Source organism: Carcharodon carcharias, chromosome 19 (assembly GCF_017639515.1).
Source record: "Carcharodon carcharias isolate sCarCar2 chromosome 19, sCarCar2.pri, whole genome shotgun sequence".
NCBI classification, from domain to species: Eukaryota; Metazoa; Chordata; class Chondrichthyes; order Lamniformes; family Lamnidae; genus Carcharodon; species Carcharodon carcharias.
In genome coordinates, this window is record NC_054485.1 from 9,880,152 (window position 1) to 9,889,268 (window position 9,117).

Consider the following 9,117-nt stretch of genomic DNA (forward strand, 5'->3'; position numbering starts at 1 on the left):
AGGACACCCTCCCCTCTCTGCACTTCTTCCTCCCCCGGACTCCCTCCCTTCTCTGAACTTCTTCCTCCATCTGGATTCTTTCCCTTACACCTTCAAACCCCTTACACCTACCTCCTCAGTTGCTGTCTACTCCCGCATTATCCCCTCCCCTCCCTGTATTCCATCCCCCCTCCCAACCTCCCCCTCGACACCTTTGCTCCATCTTCCCAGCCTCAGCCCCTGACACTTTCGCTCCCTTCTCCCAAACTTACCTCCCTGACACCTTCATTCCCTCCCTCTCAACCTCACCCCCCCAACACATCTTCTTCCCCTAGTTGATCCTAGGCCTTCCTCTTCTACCGTCCCCGGCCCTCGGTACATCTTCGTCTCCCAAACACAGCTGGACCTTCCTCTCCACCCCCTCGACCGTCATCTGTTGTGAGCAGACCCTCAACGGCGACTTTCCAACTCCCGTGAGCTGCTTCCTAGCAGAGCCGTGTCCATGAGAACCCACCCAGCAGGCCATGGACGTTCCTCCAGAATGTTGTTGTTGTCAGGCTCCAGCATCTTCTGCTCCTCGGATGTTCATAGTGTAAGCGAGGACTTGGCGGTAAGTCCTGCCTTCTGTACATCACATTGTCAAGACGTGTTCTGCGTCAGTGTGTTTTCCTAATGATGTGGGGGTGATTCCAGCGGGCTGGCCTTATAATAATGTGCAGATGTATTACAGTGAGGTTCCCAACATCTGATGGTGGGAAACGTGGCCCACCATCAGCCACTGAGTGGATGATCGCAAACTGGTTTCACAACATTGTGAAACTAATTTTTGGCCTTCTCTCCATATTGTCCACTCGCACTGCCAAACACGCCCGACGCCAGCGGGAACGGAAGATTCCGTCTGTGATGTGATCCTGGTCCATATTTAATAAGTTTTCAGGTTCTTTCCGTGTATGACTTAATGCATACGAATTCAGAGCAGGAGGAGGCCATTCAGCTCCTTCAGCCTGCTCCACCATTCAGCAAGATCATGGCTGATCTGGTTGTAGCCTGAATTCTACTCCACAGTAGACAGTGTCATGACAGCAGATCACAGCCCCAAATTACTTACGGACATATTAAACTTTTTAAATAAGACTTATTTTTTCAAAAAGACCTACGAACAAAAAATGGCTGAGAATGTAAATTAACTACTTTCTGGAAAATTCCTATGTGAATTCTACTTGACCGACTAGTCCAGAGAGATCTTGGAATGTTGCACCTAAGAAGTGTCAAGGCCTACTTCTGACAGAGACACTTGAGAGGGAGAGATGCAATGCAAAAGACTGAACTTTAATCTCCTATGGTTGCAGAGACAATGGAGACTGATTAACATATCGCAGCAGAAACCATCTCCCATTGAGTTCTATCTCAGAATGTGGAAATGGTCTGAGTTGAAAAAAGCAGATTCAACTTGTCCAACCTTTCCTCATAAGACAACCCTTTCATCCCAGGAATCAGCCTTGTGAGCCTCCCCTGAACTGCTTCCAATGCAATTATATCTCTCCTTAAGTAAGGAGATCAAAACTGAACACAGTTCTCCAGGTGCAGTCTCACCAGTAGCCTGTACAGTTGTGGTAAGACTTCCCTACTTTTACATGTTTAAGGGGAGGCTATGGAATAGTGGTATTGTCGCTGGACTAGTAACCCAGAGACCCAGGGTAATGCTCTGGGGAACATGTTTCTAATCTCACCATGGCAGATGGTGAAATTTAAATTCAATAAAAATCTGGAACTAAAAGTCTAATGATGATCATGAAACCATTGTTGATTGCTGTAAAGACCCATCTGGTTCACTAATGTCCTTTAGGGAAGGAAATCTGCCATCCTTACCTGGTCTGGCCTACATGTGACTCCACATCAATGTGGTTGACTCTTAAGTGCCCTCACCTGTGGGATGTGGGAAATCTGTGACACTTCAAGTGTCCCGGACAACTACATCTGCAGGAAGTGTACCCAGTTGCAGCTCCTCACAGACCGCATGGATCGGTTGGAGCGGCAGTTGGATGCATTTAGGAGCATTCAGGTGGCGGAAAGCGTCATTGACAGGAGTTCTGGAGACGTGGTCACATCCAAGGTACAGACAGATAGATGGGTGACCGCTAGAAGGGGCAGGCAGTCAGTGCAGAATTCCCCTGTGGTTGTCCCCCTCTCTAACAGGTATACCATTTTGGATACTGTTGTTGGGGGTGGCCTTTCAGGGGAAAACAACAGCAGTAGCCAGAGCAATGACACCACGGCTGTCTCTTTTGTTCAGCAGGGGGGGTCAAAGCACAGAAGTGCAATTGTTATAGGGGGCTTTTATAGTCAGGGGCTCAGATAGGTGCTTCTGTGGTCGTGAAAGAGACACCAGGATGGTATGTTGCCTCCCTGGTGCCAGGGTCCAGGATGTCTCTGATCGGGTACGGGATATTCTGAAGGGGGAGGGAGAACAGCCAGAGGTTGTGGTACACATTGGTACTAACAACATAGGCAGGAAGAGTGACGAGGTCCTGCAGCGAGAGTTCAGGGAGTTAGGCAGAAAGTTAAAAAACAGGACCTCTAGGGTTGTAATCTCAGGATTACTCCCTGCGCCATGTGCCAGTGAGGCTAGAAATAGGAAGATGGTGCAGCTAAACACATGGCTGAACAGATGGTGTAGGAGGGAGGGTTTCTGATATCTGGATCATTTGGATCTCTTCTGGGGCAGGTGGGACCTGTACAAGAAGGACGGGTTGCATCTAAACTGGAGGGGCACCAATATCCTGGCTGTGAGGTTTGCTCGTGTCACTCGGGAGGGTTTAAACTAGTATGGCAGGGGGATGGGAACCAGAGCAATAGGTCAACAGGTGAAATAAAGGACTGGGAACCAGTGAATATGGCCAGTAGGACTAAGAGGAAGAGCAGGCCGGGAGAAATTACTGAACACAGTGGGACTGGGGGTCTGAAATGCATTTGTTTCAATGCGAGGAGTATAACAGGCAAGGCAGATGAGCTTAGAGCTTGGATTAGTACTTGGGACTATGATGTTATTGCTATTACAGAGACTTGGTTGAAGGATGGACAGGATTGGCAGATAAACGTTCCAGGATTTAGATGTTTCAGGCAGGATAGAGAGGGATGTAGAAGAGGTGGGCGAGTTGCACTGCTGGTTAAGGGGAATATCACAGTTGTATGACAGGAGGACACCTCGGTGGGCTCATGCAGCGAGGCAATATGGGTAGAGCTCCGGAATAGGAAGGGTGCAGTCACAATGTTGGGGGTTTACTATAGGCCTCCCAATTGCCGGTGGAAGATTGAGGAACAGTTATGTAGGCAGATTTTGGAAAGATGTAAAAGCAATAGGGTTGTTGTGGTGGGTGATTTTAACTTTCCCTATATTGACTGGGAATCACTTAGTGCTAGGGGTTTGGATGGTGCAGAATTTGTAAGGTGCATCCAGGAGGGCTTCCTGAGACAATATGTAGATAGTCCAACTAGGGAAGGGGCAATACTGGACCTGGTATTAGGGAATGAACCCGGCCAGGTGGTTGAAGTTTCAGTAGGGGAGCATTTTGGGAATAGTGACCATAATTCAGTAAGTTTCAAGGTACTGGTGGATAAGGATAACAGGAGTCCTTGGGTTAAGGTGTTTAATTGGGGGAAGGCTAATTATAACAATATTAGGCAGGAACTGAGGAATCTAGACTGGAGGCGGATGTTTGAGGGCAAATCAACAACTGACATGTGGGGGGCTTTCAAACGTCAGTTGATAAAAATTCAGGAGCGGCATGTTCCTGCTAGGATGAAGGATAAGCATGGCAAGTTTCAAGAACCTTGGATAACGAAGGATATTGTGAGATCAGTCAAAAAGAAAAGGGAAGCATTCGTAAGGGCTAGAAGGCTGGGAACAGATGAAGCCCGTGGAGAATATAAAGAAAGTAGGAAGAACCTTAAGCAAGGAGTCAGGAGGGCTAAAAGAGGTCATGAAATGTCACTGGCAACCAGGATTAAGGAAAATCCCAAGGCCTTTTATACATATGTAAAAAGCAAAAGGGTAGCCAGGGAAAGGGTAGGCCCACTCAGGGACAGAGGTGGGAATCTATGTGGAGCCAGAAGAAATGGGAGAGATACTAAATGAATACTTCTCATCAGTATTCACTGAAGAGAAGGATTTAGCGGTTGATTTGTGTAGGGAAGAGCCTGGATCATGCTGGGATCAAGAAAGAGGAGGTGTTAGGCGTCTTGAAGAATATTAAGGTGGATAAGTCCCCAGGGCCAGATGGGATCTACCCCAGAGTACTGGGGAGGGAAGGGAGGAGATTCCTGGGGCCTTGACAGAAATCTTTATATCCTCACTAGCTATGGGTGGGGTCCCAGAGGACTGGAGAATGGCCAATGTTGTTCCATTGTTTAAGGAGGGTAGCAGGGATAATTCAGGAAATTACAGGCTGGTGAGCCTTACGTCAGTGGTAGGGAAATTATTGGAGAAGTTTCTTCATGACAGGATTTACTACCATTTGAAAGCAAATGGGCATATTAGTGAGAGGCAGCATGGTTTTGTGAAGGGGAGGTTGTGTCTCACTAACTTAATCGAGTTTTTCGAGGAAGTGACAAAGATGATCAACAATGGAAGGGCAGTGGATGTTATGTACATGGATTTCAGTAAGGCCTTTGACAAGGTCCCTCATGGCAGACTGGTACAGAAGGTAAAGTCTCACGGGATCAGAGGTGAACTGGCAAGATGGATACAGAATTGGCTTGGTCATAGAAGACAGACGGTAGCAGTGGAAGGGTGCTTTTCTGAAGGGAGAGCTGTGACTAGAGAAGTTCCGCAGGGCTCAGTGCTGGGACCTTTGCTGTTTGTAGTATACATAAATAATCTGGAGGAAAATGTAACTGGACTAATTAGTAAGTTTGCAGACGACACTAAGGTTGGAGGAGTTGCAGATAGTGAAGAGGATTGCCAAAGGATACAACGGGATATAGATCGGTTGGAGAATTGGGCGGAGAAATGGCAGATGGAGTCTAATCTGGACAAATGCGAGGTAATGCATTTTGGAAGGTCTAATACAGGCAGAAATTATACAGTAAATGGCAGAACCCTTAAGTACATCAACGGGTAGAGGGATCTGGGTGTACAGGTCCACAGGTCACTGAAAGGTGGATAAGGTAGTCAGGAAGGCATGTGGCATGCTTGCCTTCATTGGCAGGGGTATTGAGTATAAAAGCTGGGAAGTCATGCTGCAGTTGTATAGAACCTTGGTTAGACCACACTTGGAATATTGCGTGCAATTCTGGTCTCCACATTACCAGAAGGATATGGAGGCCTTGGAGAGGGTGCAGAGGAGGTTTACCAGGATGCTTCCTGGTCTGGAGGTTATTAGCTATGAGGAAAGGTTGGAGAAACTTGGATTGTTCTCACTAGAACGACGGAGATTGAGGGGCGACTTGATAGAAGTTTACAAAATTATGAGTGGCATGGACAGAATAGATAGTCAGAAGCTTTTTCCCAGGGTGGAAGAGTCAATTACTGGGGGACATAGATTTAAGGTGAGAGGAGAAAACTATAGAGGAGATGTGCGGGGCAAGTTTTTTACGCAGAGGGTAGTGAGTGTCTGGAATTCGCTGCCAGAGGTGGTGGTGGAAGCAGGTACGATAGTGGTGTTTAAGAAGCAGCTTGACAAATACATGAATAGGATGGGAATAGGACCCCGGAAGTGCAAAATGTTTTAGTTGATGGGCAATATGATCGGTGCAGGCTTGAAGGGCCGAAGGGCCTGTTCCTGTGCTGTACTTATCTTTGTTCTTTGTTCTTTGTTCTAGTGTCTTTGGCCCAACCATCTTCAGCTGCTTCATTAATGACCTTCCTTCCATTATTAGGTGAGAAGTGGGGATGTTCGCTGATGATTGCACAATGTTCAGCACTATTCGCGACTCCCCGGATACTGAAGCCAAATGCAGCAAGACCTGGACAATATCCAGGCTTGTGCTAATAAGTGGCAAGTGCCATTCACGCCACACAAGTGTCAGGCAATGACCATCTCCAATGAGAGGGAATCTAACTATTGCTTTTGACGTTCAATGACATTACCATCACTGAATCCTTCACTATCAACATCCTGTGGGTTGCCATTGACCAAAAACGGAACTGGACTAACCATATAAATACTGTGGCTACAACAGCAGGTCAGAGGCTAGGAATTGTGCAACAAGTAACACACCTCCTGACTCCCCAAAGCCTGTCCACCATCTACAGGGCATAAGTCAGGAGTGTGATGAAATACTCTCCACTTGCTTGGATGAATGCAGCTTCCACAACACCCAAGAGGCTTGACACCCTGCAGGACAAAGCAGCACTCTTAATTTGCACCACATCCACAAACATTCACCCCCTCCACCACCGACACTCTGTAGCCACAGTGTGTACAGCCTGATGGAATATGACAATTGGTTGAATCGCTTGAGGTGCAACCTGCCATTTTTGTAAATACTTTATTATTTGTACTTGTGGGACTTAAAGGACATTAAATATGTTTCTGCATGAAAAAAATCCATCTCTTTGCACCAATGGCCATCATTCCATTTGCCTTCTTAATTACTTGCTGCACCTGCATGCTAACTTCTATGATGCATGTAGAAGGACACCCGAATCACCCCTGCCTACACTCGCACCACATTCCTTGAAATGACTGATTAAACATTCTTAATTACAGCTTTTTAAAGAATGTAATTGTCCCATAACTAATTAATCAGGTACTTCCCACAGTGTTTGCACTCTGGGTATGTTACGTCTCCCACGACCTTGCTGCTTGTTACACAATAAATAACCTATTATTAGAAAGAAGTATTTTAATGCTGCACCTTTGAGAGTGTGAGATCTGAATCGAGGGCACCTGGAAACGATAAATGTTCTGCAATTGGAACTGTTAATAATGTTGTCAACTGAATGAAAATCTTGGTATCTGCCCTGGACATATGCAAGTAAACATCTTAATATAATCCTTCTGACTTTCCTGACCAGATCTCTCTGATAGAAACCTCTGCTGGTTTGCAAAAACGAGTCTTGCTTCCCTTCCTTTTGTCTTTTTTGTTTTGGATGATGTTAGTGTAATTATTTCATTGACAAGTGTACTACTTGCATCAACCACTAATCGTTATAATGAGAGGCTTTGTCGTATCATGGGCCTGAGTTTTCCACTCAATGGGCACATGTGATCGGAGGGCCCGGGAGCAGACAGGAGATGGCCCCCTGACCGAGATTGGCCCCTGGCTGCGATTTCACGCTGCCTGGCCAATTAACGGCCAGCCAGCATGAAACACGCCCTGAGAAAGGTCCAGCACTGCCGGCGGTGGGGGGGGGGGGCAGTGAGAGGGCGGGCGCTGATACCACCGCGGGCATGGGTGAGCGCTTCCACTGAACCCCCTGAAGCCAGAGCTGCAGGCCCCCAAATAATAAAAGAAAGCACAAAAATGCTGCAAAAAAATGTCCAAGCGGCACAATCAAGCACCCGAAAGCTTACCTCATATAAAAAAAAAACCAGCCCCCCCAGATATTTCTATTTATTTCAAAACCTAACGGAGATTTCGTCCCGCCCTTGAAAGAGGTTTCATCAAAAATGTAAAGCCCTCCTGGATGACTGGCCCATCTGCCAACCCTAAGGTTGGACGGGCTACGAAACATCGCTTACAATCGGGCCGTTCATGAGCTTAACTGCCCGCTTAATTGTCGGCGGGCGCTCTTCTGACCCTTGCGCGCGCCCGCCAAGCGAAACATCGCACCAGTGCACAGTGACGTTGGGATGCCCACCTCCTGTCACCTCGCCCGATTTTAAGCCCCTTTGGGCTGTCCCCGTGCCCGCCTGTGGGCCGGAAAACTCTGACCGCGGGGTTCTGCGGTGTTAAGCGTTTGTGCTGCATTAAAAGCTTTCAGTGTCACATCGGGATATAATGTCAGGGGATCAAGGGGGAAAAAAAAAATAAACTTGCGGCACTGGGAATCTGAAATAAAAGGAGAAATGGTGAAAATATTTCAGAGTAGCTGTCAGAAAGGAAATTGAAAAGTAACTAAATTCACAGGAGCTATGCGGACAGAGCAGTGGGGTGGGTATAGTCCTGGTCACTGCATTACAGGAAGAATGTGGTCACAGCAGAGGAGGTGCGGAGGAGATTTGCAAGAATGTTGCCAGGAATGGAAAATTTCAGCTATGAGGAAAGATCAGATAGGATGAGGTAAAAATAGAGATAAAGATCAGTTCTGTTGAAGGGTCATGAGGACTCGAAACGTCAACTCTTTTCTTCTCCGCCGATGCTGCCAGACCTGCTGAGTTTTTCCAGGTCATTCTGTTTTTGAGATAGGATGAGGTTATTTCCTTTGGAGCAGAAGAGGCTGAGGTGGAGATTTAATTGAAGTGTATAAAATTGAGGGGCCTAGATAGCGTGGATCTATTTCGCTCAGACTGAGAGGTCGACAACCAGGTGGCATTTTTGGCAGAAGGATTAGAGGGGAGTTGAAAAGAATTTTTTTTCACTCAGAAGGTAGTCGGGATCTGAAATTCACTGTCTGGAGTGACACCTCATCACATTTAAAACCTACAGAGCCGCAGATCAAGAGCTGGAGGGTGAGATTAGGCTTGTCACTCTGCTTCAGTTGGAGCAATCACAATGGGCCAAATGGCCTCCTTCTGTGCCATATGGTTCTATAATTTACAGCAGGACAATCAGCAAATGAAAACAGGAAGGTTAACTTCATGTTCCTTATGGAGGAATTGACACTCGAGTGAGTTTTAAAAGCCAGTCGCGACATCGTATGGTTGAGTGTTTTTGTAAGGGTTCAATGTGAATTGACTTTAGCAGCCTCAGAACCCAGTGCAAGGCAGGCATGATTCCACAGCACAGGTTTGATGGTGTTCTGCACAGCAGATGGTAAATGCTAAGCTGCTCAAATCCCAGAGGGAGACTTGAAACAGCCACCACAACTGTTTTGCAATTTGCATTTTAATTTCAAGATGCGAGCCTTGAATTCAGTAGTAATAAGTCCACTGAGTTTTAGAGGGTTTATTTTTTACAAAACTAAATTAAACATTTATTACTGAAATAAATAATTTTAAGCACATACATAGGTCTACAAATTACTACTATGAT